At 41.6% G+C, this 24312-nt stretch overlaps 1 pseudogene across 1 annotated transcript; it reads left to right on the plus strand.

Annotated features, from left to right (window-relative positions):
• Positions 1–7523: 7523 nt before the first annotated feature.
• LOC309639899 (S-adenosylmethionine decarboxylase proenzyme pseudogene) lies at positions 7524–20056 on the plus strand (annotated as a pseudogene). Its single transcript has one exon. The product of its transcript is annotated as an S-adenosylmethionine decarboxylase proenzyme pseudogene (transcript).
• The last annotated feature ends 4256 nt before the right edge of the window (positions 20057–24312 follow it).

Consider the following 24312-nt stretch of genomic DNA (forward strand, 5'->3'; position numbering starts at 1 on the left):
GATGTACATTACACATACTTGGATGCAGGCATCAACGTGCAAGCATTCCAATTATTTTTCTATTACTTCCTACTCAGATGCGGGGGGCGGCCCCAGAGTCCCTGTGCCTCCCTTAGTAGCCAGACCCACACCCTCCAGGAGAGGAGAAAAGCCCCTCCTGCAGCCCTGCTCTCCCCCAACACGTGATACCTCATTAGAAGGGCATTCAAAGAGGAACATTAGCTGACGGGCTCTTGGAAGAATTTTTTTTCCATTCCCAGAAGAGTGTTTTCCCAAAGGGAGAGTCCGATCACCGCCTCGGTTTGTTTAGTGCTTTCACTTTAGTTTGCAGCTAACCCTTTGCAGGAAATCAATCAGCAAATATTTAATCAGCACCTACTATGTATCTATCACTTGGAGAGGCTCCGAGTGAGAAACAAGGGGGACTAAAGCATAATCTTCGCCCTCAAGGAGACCGTGACCTATTTAGGAAGAAAAAGCTAACACAAAACAATTAAATGCTACACCGGGTGGATCTAAATAAGGGAGAGAGTAGTAGGAAACTATATCCTAGAAGAGATAAAATTTGTCTCAGGACTTGAAAGATGTATTGGATTTAAACAAGGAGAGAAGAGAGGTCACTGAAAGCAAGAGGAGACGGTATAATTAGGGGTGCTAAGGAGACCGCACCAATGAAGAAGAAGATAACACTCCGGGAAGTCTTGGGAAATAGGGTGATTAGAGACCAGAGTGTGGAAAGTCAGAGATTTCAGTAAAATTGAACACAATCTTGGCGTTTTTCTGCACTTCATAATTTTTCATTTTCCCTTAGATTCTTTCCCTGGAAAACAGGGCACATTATCACTAGGTTGTGGTGACTGAGATTTCTGGAATGATGTGATGTACACTTTACCTGAAATTCCATTTAGAGCTGTGAACATTGCCCTTAAAAAAAAGCATTATTAAAACAATCAAACCGCAAAGAGTAAAGACATTCATTTTAATGATTCTTCAGGGCGATTGTTTTCACCCTGGCTCCTCCAGCCCTCGGGATTCCACAGAGAGGCCTCCTCCAGGGCAGCCTTGGAAGATGAGACAGAGATAAAGCAATGAGGGCCTGGATGCCTGAGAGCAACCAGGCTTTGATCCCCTTGGTATCCGGTTTCCATTTAGGATTTTCAAACAAACACATAAATAAATCCCTGATGCAAAGAAATCTCTGGTGACCAGTCATTTGTGTGTCATCAAAAGTACTTATGGATGTATTGGGGTTGAATTCTCCTTTTAAGGAAACACCCACACACACAAACACACACTTGTTAAGTATGATGTTATTGATGGATTCATTCTCTTGTTTCTCAGGAGCTTGTTAAGCTCCTGCTGTGTACTTTGCACCCACTCGTCAACATCACATAAGGGGTGAAGCCAGATTGGTGGACTTCAGCCTTGAATGCCAGGATAAGGAAACGGATGTGAGGAGACTGACTGATGACGACGATGGTGACGCCAAAGATGATGATGATGATGCCGCCACCGAGCTCTTCCTATGTGTCAAGCAGGTGCACCACGTAATTGTCTAAATTTAATTTTTGCTACAATGTTACAAGATACTACTAAACTGAACCTGATGGAGGTTTAAGATATCTGCCCACAGTCATGCAGCTAGAAAAAGGCAGAAACTAACCTCACTGGTCAGGCTGTGAGGCACAAGGCTTACCTGACAAGGCTTTACAACAAAGACAAGTGACCAGGAACATTCGTTTGTTCTTTCAATATTATTTGACGTATGTAAGCATTTTCTGAATATTTTCCCTACACACTCTCTCAGACTTCCAGGTTAAATAACCATCCTCTGGGCCCCTAACCAGGGAAGGACGATCCCGCCATATTTCTCCTCGCCTTGCCTTACCCTCCTGCTCCAGTGGGAGACAACAAATTCAAACAAGAAGATGGGGACAAGATTGAAGACTACTTTTAGAGAAAATAAGAAGTACCAGACCCGAACACTGTACAGTCTTCAAAACATGTGACTATTAACTTCATCTCATCGCTGGTGACACACAACCTGTAACACTGTTAGTCCAAAACCCAAGCTCAGAAATCACATTATTTGCTAACAGGATTTGGGTACTTGCTGTTGTCACACTGCAATAAAAAAAAGAAGAAGCATCTGTAAATTGCTCCTGGAAGAGGGGGTTTCTCACAAAATTGCCCGGTTGCCCCATAAGTAACCATTACTCTTACAATCACTAGGAACAAAATCAGGCATACTTTGCAGAAGTCAGCAAAATTAACTGGGCCCTAAGCAACTTCTTATTTGTTGGTTTTAGAAATACATTATCAACAGCGGCAAGAGGAGGAAAGTGAGACGATAGGATGCCACCAAGGTGTTTCATTGCTGGAGTTATTCCAGTACACTGTCAATTCCACCAGAGAGCTTTCAGAACATCTGCCTTTCTCCTGTGAATCAGGTTGTATAGCATTAAAACAAAACCAAACAGAAGTGCATGATTAGCATAAAACAATATTAGCATAAATAAACAAACAGGAGAATGGGATTTTGAGGGGTGGGAGAAAACAGCTCTGTCTAAGGGGCCTACACATTTCAGTTGACTTCACTGTAGCTGATAAACTGTGAAATTTCCATAATAACATAGAGTACAGAAAACAAACAGCAATTTTATTTGATAGGGAAATTGCATCCTGTTACTGGATATAAAATTCTACAGCACGTTCAATGGTATTTTCAAAGCATTGAGAATGTAGACATATGTTTTCATTTTTAAATGCAGTTATAATGTAAATAATAAATCCACCACAATTTGGCTGGTCCAGAGACTGCTGGCATCATTAACTCAGAAACCCAGAGATGCAAACGCTCTACTTATCTTGCTAGGCCCTCCGCCAGAAGTCCCCCATAACTCTGTGGATGTTAATATATGCCCTCTGCTTCATCTACATTTCTGCCTTGCTTAAGGGTCTTCTGCAGTTCCCTATTGTTATTTGTATCACATTTTAACCACTCATTGCTCTTTGATGCCCTTCTTTTTCCCTTGCCTGTGTCCTTTTTTATTTTCTTCCTACTTCTCTGCTCACTCATTCAACAACAAATCAAAGCCTATCTTCCCTCAGCTCCTCAACAGAGTCCATTCTGGTCAATTGATTGAGAAATGGCCACACTCCTCCCTGCCCTGTATCCTTGCCTTTAGAAATTGGACTTTGCAGCCCCTGTCATCAAGCAGGTTAGCCTCGTCGTTGGCTTGGGCCAGTAAGCATGCAGTGGATATAACAGAAGACTAGACCAAGACGGACCCTCAGGAGGCCTCACGTGTTTCCACCTGCTCCTGACACTCTGCCACTGTTGTGGGAATCAGCTCATGATAGCCTTCGAGAGGATGAGAGACCAGGTGGAGGAGAGTCAGTGAACCTCCAGAAAACCCACCTGGTCAACCCAGGTGTTGCAATAGACACATGAGAAAGAGCAAACCAAGACAACCAAGACTGAGCCTGGCCTAAATTGCCAACACCCAGAATCATATGCTAAATAGATGGTCGTTGTTTTAAGCCTCTAAGTTTTACAGTGGTTCATTATACAGCAATGGCAAATGGATACATCTGTATTGTCTTGTTCTCCTCTTATGTCTCTGCAGTACTCACACCTGACGGTACACTTAACTCTTCCAGAAATTCCAGCACACCTTGGAAAATAATACTCACCAATCAAACAAATCATATCCACCACTAACACCCATTTATGAAGGTGTAGTAGTCGCCAAGCTAAAGGGATACAGATGCTACTCCCAACTTTTCCCACTACCAACCCCCATGGTCTTCTTCTGTTTTCTTTTTCTGCCTCAGTATCTTTCAGCATGGAATAGATATTTTATTTATCTACTATGGACAAATTACTAAAGAAAACTATTTTAAAATCCTTCATAGATTACATGACATTCATTAAGCTTCCTAATTTTAAAGCTGAAAAATATTTACTCTTGTTCAAATTCACCCAGCAATGTAAAGTACCTCTGTGAGACAAATAGAATTGAATCCATTGATTTCCATGTAATTTATTAATTTCAGCCCTGACAAATACCTGCAGAATCTGAATCACAGCTATTGTGAGACAGGGGTTCTCAGGCAGTGTTTATACCATTATAAACAACATTTATCCAAACTGCAATATGCATAACACCTTGCTTCTCATTCCCTTCCTAAAATACTCCAAAATTTTATCTTCGAACACATGATTTAATTGGTTTGTGACTCTAAATTAAATGTGTGTGTGTTACATTCACACCTTTATCATTGACAAACCCCATTGGCTTAGCACAGCACTGGGCACATAGGAAGAACTGAATCCTTTTGGCTTGCATTGAACTTAACTTGAATATGGTTACAATTATTTATATAATATATATTGAAAGATTGTATCAACATCTTATGGACTTTGCATACGTTAACTGTACTCATTTTCAGTTTCATGGATAATCAAAAAGAGATTGAAAATATAATTTAGTTTCTTATAAAACATATTCTTAGAACTACCATCAAGAAATAATAGGAGAGGGACTTCCCTGGTGGCGCAGTGGTTAAGGATCTGCCTGCCAATGCAGGGGACATGGGTTTGAGTCCTGGTCCGGGAAGATCCCACATGCCGCGGAGCAACTAAGCCCGTGCGCCACAACTACTGAGCCTGTGCTCTAGAGCCCGCAAGCCACATCTACTGAGCCCGCGCGCCACAACTACTGAGCCCGTGTGCTGCAACTGCTGAAGCCCACACGCCTAGAGCCTGTGCTCAGCAACAAGAGAAGCCACTGTAACGAGAAGCCCATGCACCACAACAAAGAGTAGCCCCCGCTCGCCGCAACTAGAGAAAGCTCACGCGCAGCAACGAAGACCCAACGTAGCCAAAAATAAATAATAAATAAATAAATTTTTTAAAACAAGAAATAATAGGAGAAAGCTTGACACTAACGGTGACTTAAAGAAGGTAGAGGTTTAGTTCTTTCTCAAGTAAAAATTCAGGTGTAGGCTAACGATGTCTGTAAAATGGCTTGCTCCCTGAAGTCCTTAGGGACCCAGGCTCCTTTCAGCTCATAGCTCTGCCATTTGAGCCCCGGCCTCACAGTACAAGATGGTAGTTACATTTCCAGCTATCACATCCACATTTCAGGCAGCAGGATGAAGAAAGAAAAAAAGGCAAAGGGTACATGCCAGCTATCTTTTAAGAAAATTACATGGAGGAGCTGCCTAAATTAAATCCCATTGGCTAGAGTTTAGTCTCATGGCCACATTGAATCACAAAGGCATCTGACAGTCTTTTTTAAAAGTTGGTCATATGACCAGTTACAATCAGGAGTTTAAGAGGGAAGAACAAATGTCAGAATAGGTAACTAGCAACTTCTCCAGAATGTGCTCTATGTTGGGGAGATCATCTTTAAATTTTCTCAAAGTATAAAATTGCCCATAATGTGCCAGTTTTCCATTTTTGTCCTTGTTTTGCATAATAACCTCTTAATGGACAAGCTCTATCTATAACTCCCCTGGCATAGAATGGTAGAAAGAGATCCTTCCCCAATTAGGATGCTCTTCTGTTGAACATGAGAAAACAACCCACCAAAATTGGCTTAAGCCATAAGAAAATTTATGGGCTCACTTAATTAAAAAGTCCAGAATGGTTCGATTTAGGCTCCATTGTTGTCATCAAGACCCACTTTTGCCCATCTCTCAACTGGGCTCTGCATTCTTCCACTCAATGGCCTAATTCTGGGTCTACATATGTTAGCAAGGTGGTAACAGTAGCGTCAGTCCACGTGTTTCCAGGTTCAGGCCCCCTTGGGAAAGAACAACAGTCTCATTGTACGTAGCTCTGATTGGGTCACACAGCCAGTGGGTGAACCCATCGCTGTAACCAAGGAGAAAGTAGCATGCTGATCTCTTTAGGCCAATCAGCACCCACCCCTGCTGCTAGGGTTGGATATGATACCTTTTAAACCATGTGGCCTGAGAATGCGTGGTTTCCCAAAGGGAACTTGGATTATCATTTTACCTTAAAAATAGTAAGTGGAAATTGGGCAAAAAACAAACCTCTGTCATGGAGACATATTTCACACACAATGTGGGATCCAACGGGTGTTTTTCACGACTCAGGATATAAACACTTCCCACGATATTCGCAGGACCATGAGGCTAAAAATAAAACCAAGTTCACAGGCTTGATATGATGGTTAAATGATTTAACACACTTGAAAATATATAGTATAATATCTCTAAGCAGGAATAAAGATACCATTCTGTGACTGTGACTGTCACCTGCTCCACCGGATTAGGCCACTAGAAAGTTGTCATCATCATTACTGTTACCGGTATTCAGTGGTGCTCAGTTAGGGAACTGGTGAAACCCTAAGCCAGGTCTTTTTTGCCTTTCCCTGTATTCTATTCTCATTTCATCATCTGAAGTCTATTTCACCTGCTGAGCCTTTTCTGCATCCTACTCTGTTACATCTCTTTTATGAAAAAATTTACACTAAATACTAGAGAATTATTAGCCCCTCTGTCCTCAGGGGCCCAAAGTTCTCATTTCCTGTACAAAGTTTTCATCACCTCAATTTCTAGGTAAATTTGCTGTCTTCCAACACAGAGTCTCTGGGAAAATACTAGCTGTAGCAGTTATCTGGGATGGCTTCCCTCTGTAATTCCTACACATTCTTTCTCTCTCTGTCTCCTCCCGGAAGGAACTCTGGGAGAGGTCTTACAGGCCCCAGGTTTGGGCAGGAAGTGAGCAGTTTTCAGCAGTTTTCTGTGCACTTCGGGAATTCCCCAATATTTCCTCAGCAGCAATGAGTGTCCCAGCTCTCCACTGCTTCTCCTTTTCATGTGCACCACTTGTGAGTTCGACAGCTATTTGTAAATGGTGAATGATAATAATTATTATCTATCCCAAGCACTTCTTGCACATTGTTCATTTTTCTCTCCAACCCAGCCGATTTACAATGTATTATTCCCACATCACAGGCAAAGAAACTGAGCTCAGAGACATTCAAGTTTTGCCAAACATCCTATAAAGGTGAAAATGAAACCGATTTGAAACCAGGATTGTCTGATTCCAAAGTCTCTGCTTTCTCCACTCTGATATGCTGCTATTAAAAAGCTATTTCTTAAGCAGACTTAACAGGTACAGAGAACAAGCTAGTGGTTACCGGAGGTGGCGGGTAACATAGGGGTGGGGGAGTGAGAAGTACAAACAATTGGGCGTAAGATAGGCAACAAGGATGTATTGTACATCATGGGGAATATAGCCAATATTTTGTAGTAACTGTAAATGGAGTGTAACCTTTAAAAATTGTATTAAAAATTTTAAGCTAATTCTTAAAAATACTGATTAGGTGGAAAGCAATTTTAGTTTTACATCTGATAAATTATTTCAAATAGAATTGTAGTTATGTGTGGCGATTTTTCATAGGCTTACTGTCTCAATACAAATCAGGATCTACTACGGAGTGAATAAGTATGCTTCAAAGATGCCTTTGACCAAGCAATTCTCTTCTAATAGATAAAGGCAATAAAAATGTTTGTCCAACATTGCCATATAGTTTGAAATTCCTTGCCTACTGAAACCCTAGCCAAAAGGCTCTCTGAGTTTTATATTAAATTATCCCATTTGGTTGGCTGTCTTAATCAACTTAACCGATTATTTACCATATCACGGTTTCATTCTGTGCAGACACTCTCTCAGGGCTCTTGTGAACAATTTCTTGGGCTCCTTTCTTTCCTTCTTTCTAACCATTGTCTCCCATCCCACCTTTAGCCGACAACCTCAGGTTCACAAGGCTTTGCGGCTCTGTTATTGCGTTTGTCTAAAAAAAATCGTAATTTCAGATTTTTCTTTCCTATTTGGGGGAGAGCTGACTGGGGCGGGGGAGGGTTGGTGAGGTGACTGAACAAAACCAGTTGAACAGTTAATGCTTTAACCTTGCGTATAATTTATACAATAAACAGAGTCACATGCTCCCCTAATAATTTAGATGTAAGCAAATGTTGATTTATTCAGGAAGGCTAATGCCTGAAGCCAAGCCTGCAGCACTAAAATTTGAATTAAACTAGGACAGAAGCAAGCTAGTCTATAATAACATTTGTATAATTTTATTTTTGCCCTCGGCTCAGTTCATTTCCTCGTACAGTAGATGCATGAAATTGGTTCTTCAGCCACCTTTAGCTGATATTCATTGATATCTGGGCAGGCGGGGAGGCAAGAGAATGCACCTTCCTCAGCTTTGTGTTTTCAATCATAAGGCCTTGAATTCCTAGGTCATTTCTGACAATGATTATCTTCCTCTGAATTGTGTTTTTGGCAAATATCTCCGAATAGCTTCATTTCACCTCGAGATACGGTTTTCCCCTCTCACTGTGAAGGGGCTCTTAGAACTGAGATTGTTAAGTAGATGCAAATGTTGTGCTGTTTTTATTCCTTTATTCAAGCCTGGGGGCATGAAATCTGAGTTCTCTTACTCTGCTTTCAGCAGCGAAATAAGGGCCTTAGGAAATTCTTTAAACGATGGCAAAAAAATAAACATTAACTTGAAACACTCAGGGACCAAACGCCCTTGTACTATTAACCTTTGACTTAAATAAAAATTAGGAACTACATCTTACCACTTACCACTTTTGTTAGGGACTGAGGCTCCTTTTGAGGGATCGGGTTTAAGCCAGTAAATAATTTGCGAGAGCTTCTGAAAAGTAGGCGAAGTTTTCCATCCAAACCCAGCGAAACTTGGTTTTTCATAGTATTTCCCTGCAATCCGACACACACCAACAGGCACAGTGCACAAAAGAAAGCAGTCTCAAAACCCACAATTGCTTTAAATGTCTAACAATTTTTATTCAGCCTTTCAGGCAAAGTAACAGCTCTTTGGGGGTCAAAAGTTCTGAAATAAAGAATTTCTTCCCTTAGGTCAGGAAATCAAATATGCTAAAAATTCTCCCTAACCTTTTGTTTAGAGGGAGCTAAGGGGAAAAAAAAATCCTGAAAATTACAAATGAAAGAATTGGTATTTGCACTTTATGTGAAATCTGCATTTATCTCTCCCTTCTTCCAGCTGAGAAGGTAAATAGCAGCCCTAGTGTTTTGGAGGCAAATATTGTTCTGTCCTATTCTTGGTAACAAAATCTGCTCCCAGGCCCTCTCCAGCCCTGTCTGATTGTGCCCTAGGGCTGTCACAGGCCGCCAAAGGAGCCTTTCAGAAAATCCAGGCCATGTTTTGACTTCATTACAAATTCCAAATAGGACAAGTTTTCGCCTGGCTTAGGCTTGGTTATGAAAGTTTCCCACAGCTCCTGAAAATATACAGAATAATAAATGGCTGGGCAGAGAAAGAGGAGGCAATAGTAATTCCATCAAAGCTTTCCGGTCACATCATAGAGCACAGTTGCAGAGCCGGGGGAGCTTATATCATTAGGACCCAGAGACAAAATGTTTTGCCTTCGGCCCCGAGGTCACACACTGGGGCAAGAACTTTGAGGTTCTGTCCTTTGTTCCCCCACGAGGGAGAGAAGGACACCTCTTCCCCTACCCTGGCCCCCTGGGCTTCCCTGGAGACACGTTGTGAAAACTTCTCACCCCAAGGGGCGGCTAGCAAGCTTCAAATGTTTTTTGGGCATTTCCAGCATAAAAGCAAAAACTGATAAGTTTCAGTGGGATAAGCCACGAGGCACAAAGGAAAAACTCCCACGGTGGTGGGTGTGAGGAGGAAACTTTTTATTGTCTTGTTGCGGACTTTTTCTTTCATTTTTCTTTTCTTTTCCTTTTGCTAGTCTCTTTATTAAGTCAAGATGTTATAGGAAGGAACCAGTTAAATATGACATGCAAGCTTCTTAAGGGAAGCCTTTCCTCCCCAGTTACAGAGGAGAATCCAGTTTGGCCATATTCCTGAACCCCATCCTTCTTCCTCCCTTCTCCCTTGTTCCAGGTTCTTCCCTCTCTCACCTGTTTTTCAGGGCGAAACATAATGAAACACTTTAAGGACAAATTCTAGCAGGCGGTACCTTACCTTCTGAGAACCCTACCAGCTTCCCAGGCACGCCCTTTTTTTTCCCTGCACGTCTCTATTTTAGAAAACATGTATGAAATACTTCAAATAAGTCCAATACTGTGGGACACTTACCTAAATTTTTTTTCCAAAATAGTCCGTTAACATATATGTCCCTCCCTAGAAGCAGATTTCATTAGCTCCTTATTTTTTATTTTTATTTTTTGGGTGGCACCCCATGGCATGCGGGATCTTAGTTCCCTGATGAGGGATCGAAGCCGCACTCCCTGCAGTGGAAGCGCGGAGCCTTAACCACTGGACCGCCAGGGAAGTCCCAGCTCCTTATTTTTGAAAAGCCAGTAACAATAGACTGACAATTCCTAACCCATCACTCTGACTTCTGATTGGTGGGCTGTGGCTTTTTGACATCAAAGCCGTCTATTACGGCTTTTCCACATGTGGTTTACAATGCAGTCATTGCCACCAGCCATACATTATCCACTGTCCTCTTGGAGCTGCTGAAGTGACGAGAGAGACAGGAGAGACAGGCAGTGGTTGGTGCTTAAAGGCTGGACCCAAAATTGCCCCCCAAACTCATTTTTGAAGTCTTTGAACGTGACCAAAATTTTATTAATGAGCTTTAGCTGGGAAGAGCGCTATTGTGCCTCTATCTGTTTCCCACATTTAGTTAAACTTGTAAACTCATCCTCCGGATGGCTTCTGTTGGTAGCTGGACCCAACGGAAGCATTAGATAGCATCCATAAGAAAATGTTAATACCATTTTTCTGTTTATACACCACCTGGAAGAGAATATACACCTTAAATATAAAAGGGAGATAAGTAGGTATTTCTAATTTGACTAGACTGGAATTATAATATGAAGAGAAACTGTTTCACTGGAAAATCTACCATTGGCAGGGGGCAGTCGGCCAGCGTGCGTGTCTGGGTGAGTGTGGCTATATTAAGATAAAGGAAGAAAAGCAGCCAAGAACAAGGTGAAAAGAAGTTCATTCATTGTCTCAAGGAAATAAAGACCTCTGACTTTTAAAGTGAAAATATACCATTGGCATCAGATACTAATCGCAAGGTAATTATTTTTAAAGAGTTTCCTGAGTAATACACAGGCACCCATGACACCCTTAGGCTAATATATGTACCCAGAGACTAACTCTGCCCGCCCTTGGTTGTATGTGCGTTTGCTGTCCTTGGAGTGAATAAAAGCTGCTTTCCATGTTACTCTATCCTCCCATTTAAAAAAAAAAAAAATGCCACTTCAGAAGATAGGGATAAAAATGCATCAGATTAAAAAACATTCCTCAAGGGCAATTTGGATGAAAAGTTAAGCTGGGCAACATCAAACTAGGCCCCTTCCTGTAAAATACATCAAATTCAAAGGAGTACTTTTCTTTAAGTTACTAATCTTTCTAATGAATATCAGACTCCGTCAGCCAAACTGCTTTTTTGGCAAGAACAGTTTTTACCGATGTAAAAGGCGGCAAGGACTGGTTTAACTGAAAGCACCCAAAATATTAATCGATTGCTAGAATACTTATCTATCCTTTGTCCAAGGAAAAAGGCTTTATTCAAGGAATTTCAAGCTTTGTTCAAGGAATTTCCACACTGGAGAGGATGGTCCCTGTCAATCCAGGTAAATTGCTACTGGGGGGGGGTCTTATCCCTGGGACCCCCCCAGTCAGTGAGCACTCCGAGAAGAGACCCCCTCCCTCCCAGCACATCCCCTATGACAGCCCTGGAATGAATGAAACACCAGGTCATCTCCCCAAGACCTCTGTATTAACCCACCTCCAACAGTATAAAATATCAGACGCTGTGCCTGATGTTGTAGGGATTTTTTTTCAAGTATAAAGAAAATTCCTGGGAATTCCCTGGCTGCCCAATGGTTAGGATTCTGTGCTTTCACTATGGTGGCCCGGATTCAATCCCTGGTCGGGGAACTAAGATTCCACAAGCTGCAGGACGCGGCCAAAAGAAAAAGAAGAAGAAAATCCCTGACCTCATTAGACTACATTTTAGACATCATATACAGCCATATCTCACACCCAGCTTCTGAGCCACCCAATGTTCTATAGCTCTCTTTGGAGCTATACTGTAGTCAGAATTCTGTTTTCTTTCATTCATTCATTCATTCATTACTTATTGAAGACCTGCAATGTACCAGGCACTGCTTCTAGGATCTGGGGAATCAGTGGTGAAGGAGACAGGTAACAACATCCCGCTCTCAATGGGTGATTTTCTACCAGGCAGAGGCATCAACAAACCAGCAAACAAATGAAGACAATCATTTCAGACAGTGATTGGTGAAATAAAAATAAAGGAAGATGATGACACAAAGTGGGCTAATGTGGATAAGAAGGCTTCGTGGGGGAGGGGAAGGTATTGAGCTTGAATCCCAAGAAAGACTCAGCTGTTGTGAATCTAGGAAGATGAATTCTGCCTGTTTCTTAGCCAGGACATTTACTCATATTATTGTATAGATTGTATACACCCGGAACACCCACGTGATTCCAAGCAGAACTCTTAAAACCCAGGTACAGAGAGAACACTTCCCTTCTACTTACCTGCAGGACAACCCGGAGCATTATTTCTCAGCTGAGGGCATATTTAATTACCAAATGTTCTGCAAATGTCTTCCAAGTCGTAGAGATAAAGCCATCCAAATTGCTGACTTTCAAGAACATATACTTCTTCCTTTATCACAGAAATGCCACCTTCCTTGATGAATTTGCATCTGCAATGATTCATCACTCACTGTAATTTACAAATATTTTCTTAAGTTCTTCTAAATGACCAGCTACCTGCAAAGCATGCTTGCTTTTATTCCATTAGCTAACTAACTTCAGTGCTCCACAAGCAATTCTGTGCTTGAGAAAAAAATGCAGCAGTGCTATCTCACTGTTCAGGCAACACAGTCACCAAAGCAGCCAGATTGAGAAATGATTACTTTAGCTTGTGGCTTACAAGAAAAGACTTCAGATCACATATTAATTGTTTAATTGTTGTTCTTAAGCCCCCTTTAGCCTTATGGCAAACCCAGAGGCCAGGTAAAAATGAATTCTTAGAAGATGGTTTTGTTCAAAGGCATGAAAGTTTACCATTGCCTTTACCCCCCACGTCACATCTGGACACCTCCATTCTGGTTACTTAGGTGTCTGATGGTTCGTCAGAAGGCTAGCCATAACTTAGGTGGAAAACTGGACTCCCATTAAAAAAACATTAAAAGCGGAGAGGGAAGCAAGTTGATGTGGCATGGCTCCCAGCAATGAGGAAGCAAGAGCGCACACTGAAGCTTAGAAATAGAAAGTGATGTCCTCATAAAAACGTGGCTCCAGGCTGGTGTGCCACTAGAAATTCTTCTGTCAGTTTAGAATATTTAGCTCGAAGGGATTTCGACTTTCAAATGTATCTCTGGATGCAAAATAGGCTGCACAGGAGGATATAGCATTGAAGAAGGGAAAGAAGAATTGCTCCCAATTATGATCAGTTTACGTGACGCTGAAGACTTTTTTTTTTTTTTCAGATAGCATATTTGATCAGAAAGCGTGCAAGTGGGTCGGATGAGCTACCTCGCTGACACCAAGTGATCCGCTGGCCTTCATAACTAGAAAACGTTGCTGAGAACGGATAGACCAAAACAATATTAAAAGCTTCAGCACTACTGGTTATCAAGGGAAACTTTCAGCCTAATTGGAAAGCTCAGAGCCTCAGGCGTCTGCAAGTTTTGGTTTGGGGCTCTTCCGAGGCATTCCAATGCAGTATGTGCAATCAATAATGTGATGCTACTCACAGCACCATCACGAGGCTTACGAAGTCCCCTGAGTTTTGTATTTGACTTGTTAAACTGTAAAAAGAGTTGGAGAAACAAACAGAAAAGAAGTATCTCAGTCCCTAGCTGCCCAAACATAAAACAATCAAACAAACTCTGGCGGTCAAAGAAAACTGGAAATGGCAAAATGGAAAATATATACAGATGCATTTTCATGCACAAAACATGAGCATCTTGGGTGTGATCTATCCTTCTGGGTGTTAGGCAAAGAGATCATCTCTCCAGGCAGATTGAATTATGTGCTAAGATTGAGTTATGATGATGTAGATTATCCCCTAAAACCTACAGACATGAGGCTTTTTTCTCCCCCAACAGATTGTGGTATTTTCAGCCCAACTTAGCTACGAGCGTTAGGTTACGAACACCAGTTAAAGCATCCCAAGAAGATTCAGAACAGTCCATTCCTCAGAGCGACTGTCCTCTGCACCTGGAAAACATCACAATTTTCTTAACCAACCTCTTTGCTCAGAATGGAGCAGCAAAATCTTCATACCCTGGAAATGCCGATGTTTATGGAATTGTGTGCTCCAGAGAACTTCCCCTGCAATCACCAGGGAGGGTTGAAAGGGAACAAGTCCAGAACAAGTTCTTTACTGGGTTTGGATTTTCCTTTTCCCCCGAAGGTTCACCCAGATGCCTTCATCAGAGGTTTGAAAGGGAACATAGGAGATCTGAGCGATCTAGTGAGAGAGCGGTAAGGAGCTGAAGAAGTTGAAGTACACATCCAACCCAGCACCTGCTCCTGCCCTTTGGAGTAAAACATCAACTTCTGGAACCAGAAGACAAAAGCCTCCTTCGTGTCCAGGATAAGAGAGAGACAGACCTCGGTTTGAATCTAAAGACGCATCTTTACCCACATTTTAATATTTCTGAAATCAAAATACATCTTAGAATCGCTGCCGCCCAGCAATCGTTGTCCATAGTTGTCATTGCCTGTAGACAGGGATAAAACTTGTGGAATGGCCCAGAAGGGAATTCTAGAGATAGTCGTGGAGGAACCTTTTAGGAAATGCTACATCACCCATGCTCTGGATGGCACAGAGGACGAGCCTGCACAGCAAAACATGAATATTGCAGACTTCAAGTTGGAAAATCATTCATAAGAATCACACTCTGAAAATGAAGTTTTATAAATTCCTTAGCCAATTTACTTCATTTTTAGTTTTCTTTCTACATATGCACAAGAGATACGTAGGAGCAAAATCAATGCCAAAATAAGTATAAGCACCTTTCCAATAAAAATTCTAAGGCATAAAATAATCACTGTGCTACAGCTGTAGGAGTACTTTCTGTTTTCTTAGTGGTACATAAAATCATAGTGGGTCTTACAACCGATGACATCTGAAATTCAATGAAACACAAGATTTCTGTCACCCAGAATAGTTTACTTAACAGCCCTGAACTTCAAATCTCTCTTCTGAAAAAGATCATAACCTCCACCTCCTAGAGAGATGGGGGCTGACCCAGTAGCTAGCCCTAGCAGAATTCACAGAAGTCTATGTGCCACAGTGTCTATTCCCAGTCAGTGGAAGTAAATATAATTCTCTAGCCATTTATCTGCTTCAACCACAATACAAATACCATAAACAAACTCATTACTCACCACTGTGTGTTTTCCTTTGTTTGTTTAACTTGCCAACTCTGCACCAGGTGGACAAAACCCCACAGATACCTATAAGGCCTTGATGACAAGAGTATTTTTTGGTGATCATCTGTGAAGCAAATGAAATGATAGGACTATTTGATCCAGTGTTCTAATGATAGAATGATTGTAACATCAAATCCAATTGTTTTTTGTTTTTAATAAATATATTTATTTATTTATTTATTTATTTATGGCTATGATGGGTCTTTGTTGCTGCGTGCGGGCTTTCTCTAGTTGCGGCAAGCAAGGGCTACTCTTCGTTGCAGTGAGCGGGCTTCTCACTGTGGTGGCTTCTCTTGTTGCGGAGCACAGGCTCTAGGCATGTGGGCTTCAGCAGTTGTGGCATGTGGGCTCAGTAGTTGTGGCTCGCGGGCTCTAGAGTGCAGGCTCAGTAGTTGTGGCGCACAGGCTTAGTTGCTCCGCGGCATGTGGGATCTTCCCGGACCAGGGCTCGAACCTGTGTCCCCTGCATTGGCAGGCAGATTCTTAGCCACTGCACCACCAGGGAAGCCCTTTTTTTTTTTAACATCTTTATTGGAGTATAAGTGCTTTACAATGGTGTGTTAGTTTCTGCTGTATAACAAAGTGAATCAGCTATACATATACATATATCCCCATATCCCCTCCCTCTTGTGCCTCCGTCCCACCCTCCCTATTCCACCCCTCTAGGTGGACACAAAGCGCTGAGCTGATCTCCCTGTGCTCTGCGGCTGCTTCCCACTAGCTAGCCATTTTACATTTGGTAGTGAATATATGTCAGTACTGATCTCTCACTTCGTCCCATATTACCCTTCCCCCTCAAGTGTCCTCAAGTCCATTCTCTACGTCTGTGTCTTTATTCCTGTCCTGCCCCTAGGTTCATCAGAACCTTTTTTTAATTATTATTCCATATATATGTGTTAGCATACAGTATTTGTTTTTCTCTTTCTGACTTACTTCACTCTGTATGACAGACTCTAGGTCCATGCACCTCAAATCCAATTGTTTTAAATACCACTCCAGGAGAATAGAAAAGAACATATCAATCTCAAGGTGGGTAGAGGAAATTGCTTTAAAATTCTTTTAACTAAAATATGTTTTAAACTTTGACAGTCAGATTATAAGCCAACTAAAACACTTAAATATCTTTAAGTTGAATGGCTGAGCAATAGTTATTTTTCTGATTCTAAAAATCTTTCTTTAGCTCCCACAGTATGGCTGGCGACATTAGCTCGTGCTCGCTCCACTCTCTTTAACGGGGAAACAGCGGACTACAAGAGACTGAGCTGTATCCGCCCCTATTTCCAACAGACTCACGTTCAACTTTCGCTCACCAAAAAAAGAAAAGAAAAAAAGCCGGGAAAATTTTATTAACCCTTTTTTAAAAAAAGTTAATATAAAATTATAGCAAAAAAGGAACCTGAACTTTAGTAACACAGCTGGAACAATCCGCAGCGGTGGCGGCAGCGGCGGGAGAAGAGATTTAATTTAGTTGATTTTCTGTAGTTGTTGGTCATTCGCTAGTCTCACGGTGATGGAAGATACACATTTTTTCGAAGGGACTGAGAAGCTGTTGGAGGTTTGCTTCTCCAGGCAACAACCCGACGCAAACCAAGGATCTGGGGATCTTCGCACCATCCCAAGATCCGAGCGCGACATACTTTTGAAGAATGCGCCATGTTCAATCATAAGTGTGACAAAAACTGACAAGCAGGAAGCTTATGTACTCAGTGAGAGTAGCATGTTTGTCTCCAAGAAACGTTTCATTTTGAAGACATGTGGTACCACCCTCTTGCTGAAAGCACTGGTTCCCCTGTTGAAGCTTGCTAGGGATTACAGTGGGTTTGACTCAATTCAAAGCTTCTTTTATTCTGGTAAGAATTTCACGAAGCCTTCTCACCAAGGGTACCCACACAGGAATTTCCAGGAAGAAACAGAGTTTCTTAATGCAATTTTCCCAAATGGAGCAGCATATTGTATGCGACGCATGAATTCTGATTGTTGGTACTTGTATACTTTGGATTTCCCAGAAAGTCAGGTAATCAATCAGCCAGATCAAACCCTGGAAATTCTGATGAGTGAGCTTGACCCAGCGTTATGGACCAGTTCTACATGAAAGATGGTGTTACTGCAAAGGATGTCACTCGTGGGAGTGGAATTTGTGACCTGATACCAGGTTCTGTCATTGATGCCACACTGTTCAATCCTTGTGGGTATTCAATGAATGAAATGAAATCGGATGGAACTTACTGGACTATTCACATCACTCCAGAACCAGAATTTTCTTATGTTAGCTTTGAAACAAACTTAAGTCAGACCTCCTATGATGACCTGATCAGGAAACTTATGGAAGTCTTCAAGCCAGGAAAATTGTGACCACCCTGTTTGTAAATCAGAGTTCTAAATGTTGCACAGTGCTTTCTTCGCCCCAGAAGATTGAAGGTTTTAAACGTCTTGATTGCCAGAGAGCTATGTTCAATGATTACAATTTTGTTTTTACCAGTTTTGCTAAGAAGCAGCAACAATAGCAGAGTTGATTAAGAAAAATGAAGAAAAAATGCAAAAAGAGAACACACACAGAAGAAGGTGGTGACTGCTTTTTAGATATTGATACCAAGGGCCATGCTTTCCATAACCACCACCTTGTAGTTGCAGAAAGCCCTAGATGTAATGATAGTGTAATCATTTTGATTTGTATGCATTATTATATCAAGGAGTTAGATATCTTGCATGAATGCTCTCTTCTGCATTTAGGTATCCTATGCCACTCTTGCTGTGAAATTGAAGTGCATGTAGAAAAAACCTTTTACTATATGAAACTTTACAACACTTGTGAAAACAATTCAATTTGCTTTATGCACAGTGTAATATTTCTCCAGGTATCATCCAAAATTCCGCACAGACAGGGCTTTTGTCCTCATTAGGTGTTGGCCTCAGCCTAGCCATCTGGGACTGTTCTATTCAACTGCTACCAGGATTTTGCATCCAGTTACCTCCACTTTCTAGAACATATTCTCTACTAATGTTATTGAAACCAATTTCTACTTCATACAGATGTTTTTGCAGCACCAAAGTTCTTCTTCCACGAGTCGAGTCCTCTACGAAAATGACTGCAGTTATCCATTTCGTGTATTACTATCTCACTGCTTCCTATACTTGTGTTACTTTAATTGATTCGTTCCTCACCATGGTGTCTCCCTCCCAACCACAGCCCCTCCATAAAGCAATACACTGTTACACTGTGGGTTTACACTAACCTTACACCCCAGAGGGGGAACGGGGGGATGGACACTGGGCTTAATTTTCTTTTAAGGTCAAGGGAGTTTGGCATTTTTCATTACCATGAGCTCTTTTGGAATAAGCTGGTGTTGACTAGCAAAGAAGGTATAGATTGATACTAGGGAATATTGACAGAACTGTATAGAAACTGTATGCCATTCTGTGCCCCCCCATTAAATGAGATTAGCTTCTCATGAGTACCATGCCTTTATTAACTTGCTAAGTAGTAGTATAAAAGAATTATCACTAAATTTGTTAGCAAGGAGATTTAAGATAAAGGTTGTATTGGATTCAACAAGTCAAGTCAGCTCAGATGATTCACCTTAACTTTTACTTTCGTAGCCATTTCCACTAATTTCTATTAATGGTAATGCCATAAACTTTGGTTCAAGGCAGAATCGATGTCTTTGCCATCTTGTGACTTAGAAAGTTCTGTGACTTTGTGATGCATGTGATAGTGTTCTGACGGTTCCTCTTACTGGTATTTCTTTCACCATGGAGTAGCATCAAGTGATGAATGAGAACTGTTCAGGTCATTCAGACATACCACACAGTGAAGCAGAATGCTATGCATAAAACATAACATACAAAATTCCAAAATGGTCAATGGGAAATGACTAGAAATATAGGCTTAAAAGAGTTGGCATCTTTTAGCTGTATTTGCTAATATGGACATTTAAGCAGCTGAGAAAAGAGCAAAGCTGACTCAATTTTGTATTTCTTCTTGTCCTCAAACAATTTTTGATTCTTTCTGGATTGATGCAGTGATGTTTTTGTTCCTTCCATATTTATAAATGAAACACTTTCTTTTAGTGTTTCTAAACATAAATTCTACTTGGTTTGAAATCAACTGGTTGGAACACTTTTGACTTTTAAACATGTTGTTGATTCAAAGCTTCATTGAAGAAGCTTTCAATCAATGGATCAGTCCGATTGTGTAATTAGTGCCCAGTACCTAATGTTTTGGTGCTATTATGAGGACCAATGCTCAAAGTAGATTTTGTTCTTGAACAGTGTCCCACTAGATTTGATGAACATTTATTGGCTTGAGGTCTGATTTCTCCCCCGCAATAGATTTAAGATTTCTATTTAATGTTGAAAAACTGCACAAATTTGTATGGAACAAAGCCTAGAAAAATGAAAGCTATAGATTGAATAGTAATCTAAATTAATCCTAGTGTGTATGACAGAGGAGGGAAAATTTTGGTGCCATAATTTCTCTCTTCATGGTGTTGGACTTAAATCAGTTGAAATGTATTACTGTACCATAATTTAAGCTTCAATAAAGGTTTGCTTAATTCATTGTCTAGTGACAAAAATGAATAAATAAATAAAAGTCTCTCTTAAAAATAAAAGTAATAAGCAAATCAGCAATTTTCAATCTAAACTAAAATTTCTAAAATTAACTTTTACTTTTACTTGATGTTTTTTCCTTCCTGAAAATCCATTTTTAAATAGCCACTTCTTTGTCAGTGAATAAACAGAACTTACTGGCTTCCAGGGCTATTTTCTTTCTTTCCTTATTAGTATTTTCCTGCACAAATCCTCACCATCATTCTGTGGACATCTGCTTGCTGCTTGGTTGAGGTCTCCATTGGTGGAGTCAGAATACAGAGGTGAAAAAGCTAGCCAATTTAAGCCTTAACAGATGTGCAACACTGCACTATTAAAAGGGTAGATGGCTACTGAGAGAGAGATAGAAAGACATCAAAATAGAGCATATCAGGATAAATCAGCAATAGTTAATGTAGTCTAAGATGCATGGCATTTACTACTGAATTATATAATCCCAAAATTTTAGGTCCATGGACACTTCAAACAAAGAAAACTATCTGTTTCTAACACTCGGGGGAGAAAAGATAACATAAAATATAACACCAAGAGAAAATAATTATACGTGGTAGAAACCCGTGGAAGAGTGAAATGAATAAGGAAGCGGGTGGACATCAGTCTTTATCCTGGAGCCCCTTCCTTCAGTCAACTAGGTTGGGCCTCTTGGAACCGCTGGTGCAATTGCAGAATATTCATGAGACCCATTATTTCAGGCTGTTTGCTGTTTTGTATCTTTACAAATAAATACTCTGCATGTCCCAAAATAAGCTCTTGTGTTGGAGATGGCAGCACACCCAGAGCAAAGACCAGGCCCACAAACTGCGAGCCCACGGCTGAGCGCCAATCCCACAGCACGGCTGCTGCTGAAGTTAAAAGGGAGTGTTCCCTGCCTCTGCCCATCTCTACGCACCTGGCTCCCCACTTCTAGACAAATGTAGCTGCCCAGAGTGTATGCAGAGGCAGTGGAGAAAGATGGTGGAGGCCCTATGCTCCCACGACCTCATCAAAACTGCTTTCATGAAGCACACCGATGACGGAGAGCCCAATCTATGGGCAGTTTTCAGGATCATTCTTTTCCTCTCTCGACCCCATGCTCCTTAGAATCATCTTCACCTGGGGGCTTCAGGACACCATCTTCACTTGGGACTCTTCTGACTTCTCTGAATCCATGGGCTCTGTCTTTGGGGTTCCTTCTCACACCATCCCTTGAATGTTGATGTTCCCCAGGGCATCCTACTCAATGTGGGTTCAAGAGCCACTCCCATGGGCACTGTTAGAGATGCAAATGCTCAGAATGAAGCTTTGAGAGTGAGTCTACCTTCCAACATCTCCAGTGGGATGCCACCTCTCTCTCCCTACTGTCTTAGTCCGTGACCTGATTATCTCTCATCTGAAATATTAATCAGTCTTTTAGCTGGCCTCCCTAACTCCCTTCTCTCCTCTTCCATCAATTGTTGAAATGCAAATTTTATCGTATGTGGAGTAGGCTGAAGAATGCCACACTCCCCAAGATGTCTACGTTCTATCTCTGGAAACTATGAATATATTACCTTTTTTTTTAAAAGGATTTTAAAATTAATTTATTTATTTTTGGCTGCATTGGGTCTTCGTTGCTGCACGTGGGCTTTCTCTGGTTGCGGTGCATGGGCGTCTCATTTCGGTGGCTTCTCTTGTTGCGGAGCACTGGCTCTAGGCACGCGGGCTTCAGTAGTTGTGGCACGCGGGCTCAGTAGTTGTAGCTCGCGGGCTCTAGAGCACTGGCTCAGTAGTTGTGGCGCACGGGCTTAGTTGCTCTGAGGCATGTGGGATCTTCCCAGACCAGGGCTCAAACCCGTGTCCCCTGCATTGGCAGGCGGATTCTTAACCACTGCGCCACCAGGGAAGTCCTATTACCTTTTTTTTTTAAGTCTTTATTGGAGTATAAGTGCTTTACAGTTTTGTGTTAGTTTCTGCTGTATAACAAAGTGAATCAGCTATATGTATACACATATCCCCATATCCCCTCCCTCTTGCGTCTCCCTCCCACCCTCCCTATCCCACCCCTCTAGGTGGTCACAAAGCACCAAGCTGATCTCCCTGTGCTATGCGGCTGCTTCCCACTAGCTATCTATTTTACATTTGGTAGTGTATATATGTCCATGCCACTCTCACTTCATCCCAGCTTACCCTTCTCCCTCCCCATGTCCTCAAGTCCATTCTCTAGGTCTGCGTCTTTTGAAAACTATGAATATATTATCTTACATGGAAAAAGGGATATTGCAGATGTGATTAAATTAATAATCTTGACACGGGAAGAATATCCTAGGTTATCCAGGATGGCCAAATATAATGACAAGGGTCGTTATAAGAAGGAGGCAGGAGTACGAGAGTGAGTAGTAGCGGGATGCAACAATGGAAGAAAGAGATTGGAGGGATATGAGGAAGGGAACACAAGCCAAGGAATGCAGGCGACCTCTAGAAGCCGTAAAAAGCAAGGAAATGGTTTCTGCCCCAGAGCCTCCTGAAGGAGCACAATCCTACTGACACCTTGATTTTAGATTTCTGACCTTCAGAACGATAAGATAATACATTTGTGTTACTTTCCACCACTAAGTTTGTGGCCATTTGTTACAGCAGCAATAGGAAACTAATACATCATCCCCTTTTTAAGTCTCTCATACTTACGTCTCCCATAAATCCCATTTTCAGTCTCACTGCCTAATCTTCTGGTCCAAGACCTTCTGCCCCTGAAGACCTGAACTTGTGTCGTTCCCTCTGCCTAGACAGGTTTTCACTACCCCTTTTCATTCTGCCAAACTCCGATCTCGCTCCAGGCCCATCTCAAATGTGAAGTTTTCTGCAGGCTCGGGGTGGCGGGGGGTGGGCAGGAGAGGTGTGTGTCTAACCGTCTTCTCTCTGCCTGTCACAGCACTCTGTCAATTCTCCAGTATGGCTCATAGGTCTTGAGAGGGAGCCTGTGTAACTGAGGGGTCTTGAGCCTGAGCTTCATTAGGGCCACAGTAAATCTGTTTCTGATTAAGAGGAAAAGGGAAACAAAAATTGTATTTAATATGTTAAAAGCAAAATGTTAAGCAAAAAAAGAGGAACTCTGGGGAATTTATTCAAGAGGCTTATACCCTGTAAATTTTCCTCTGATGAGTGGGAATAATCATGGCATCTTCCTCCTTGGATTACTGTGATAATTACAAATAAAGTAATCCATATAAAGTGGTTGGCACCGCACCCCAAACTTAATAAGTGCTCAATAATATTAGTGTTAACTACTCTTTTTATTAGCATTCAGCTAAAAGTTGTTGACATTTATTGAGCCTTTATACACCCCAGGTACTGTTTCGTGCTTTGTGTATAGTCACTTATTTAATCCTCATCTATCCTCTCAAGTAGATACTATTATTATCATCCCAACAGATGAGGCAACTGAGGCAGAGAGAAGTTAAGTGGCTTGCCCAAGGACAAACATTAAAAAACAGAGCTGAGATTTGAACCCCAGCAGCCTGACTTGTACATGAAACCACTGTGCTACATATTTTATTGATTCTAAGATGTGCATTTTGTTTTCCACAGGATGGTCTTACAATCAATGATTGTCATAGTTTAACTGGCCACATTCTTTTTTGTGAGTGAGGGACATAAAATATGTCTTAAAATTGATGTCTTCTTGGATTCTATGAAATAGAGTGTATTGCTTCATTACAGAGTCAACGTGGAGAAGCTCTGGTTTCTACTGAAAGTCTCAAACAAAAGGCCCCTTCACGATCCAGAAGAGTAAGACCAATGATAGAGACCAGAGTACAGGAATATGCAAGGCATGAAAACTTTCTTTCATTGTCAGGAGGAGGCCCAGGGGTAGGCGACTCACCCTCCTGTTCAGCTGGGTAGCAGAGGAGAGCCTTGAGGGGCGGGGCTAGGTCAAGGTAGCCCCCCGAGGGCTGGGTGCCTTCCTCCTTACCTAGAAGGTGTGGGTATGTGAGATTCCTGGAATGCATTCTCACTGATAAAGTTGAAAGACTGGCCAAAGTTCACAATAACAAAAGCCCAGAAGCAAATTAAGAGTTAGAGTCTGGTACGTCCCTCAGATGAAAACTCTCCTTAATTAGAGACCATCTCCTGGAAAAAGGACCAGGGCTTACCAAGGCTTCCTTATAACAATACTAATGTCTCTAATCAAGCTTGCACTTAAGCTAATAGATGGTTACGTTTAGTAAGAGACGTATAAGCACAACTGTTG

This window comes from Balaenoptera physalus (assembly GCF_965194825.1).
Source record: "Balaenoptera physalus genome assembly, chromosome: 12".
In the NCBI taxonomy this organism is placed as follows: domain Eukaryota; kingdom Metazoa; phylum Chordata; class Mammalia; order Artiodactyla; family Balaenopteridae; genus Balaenoptera; species Balaenoptera physalus.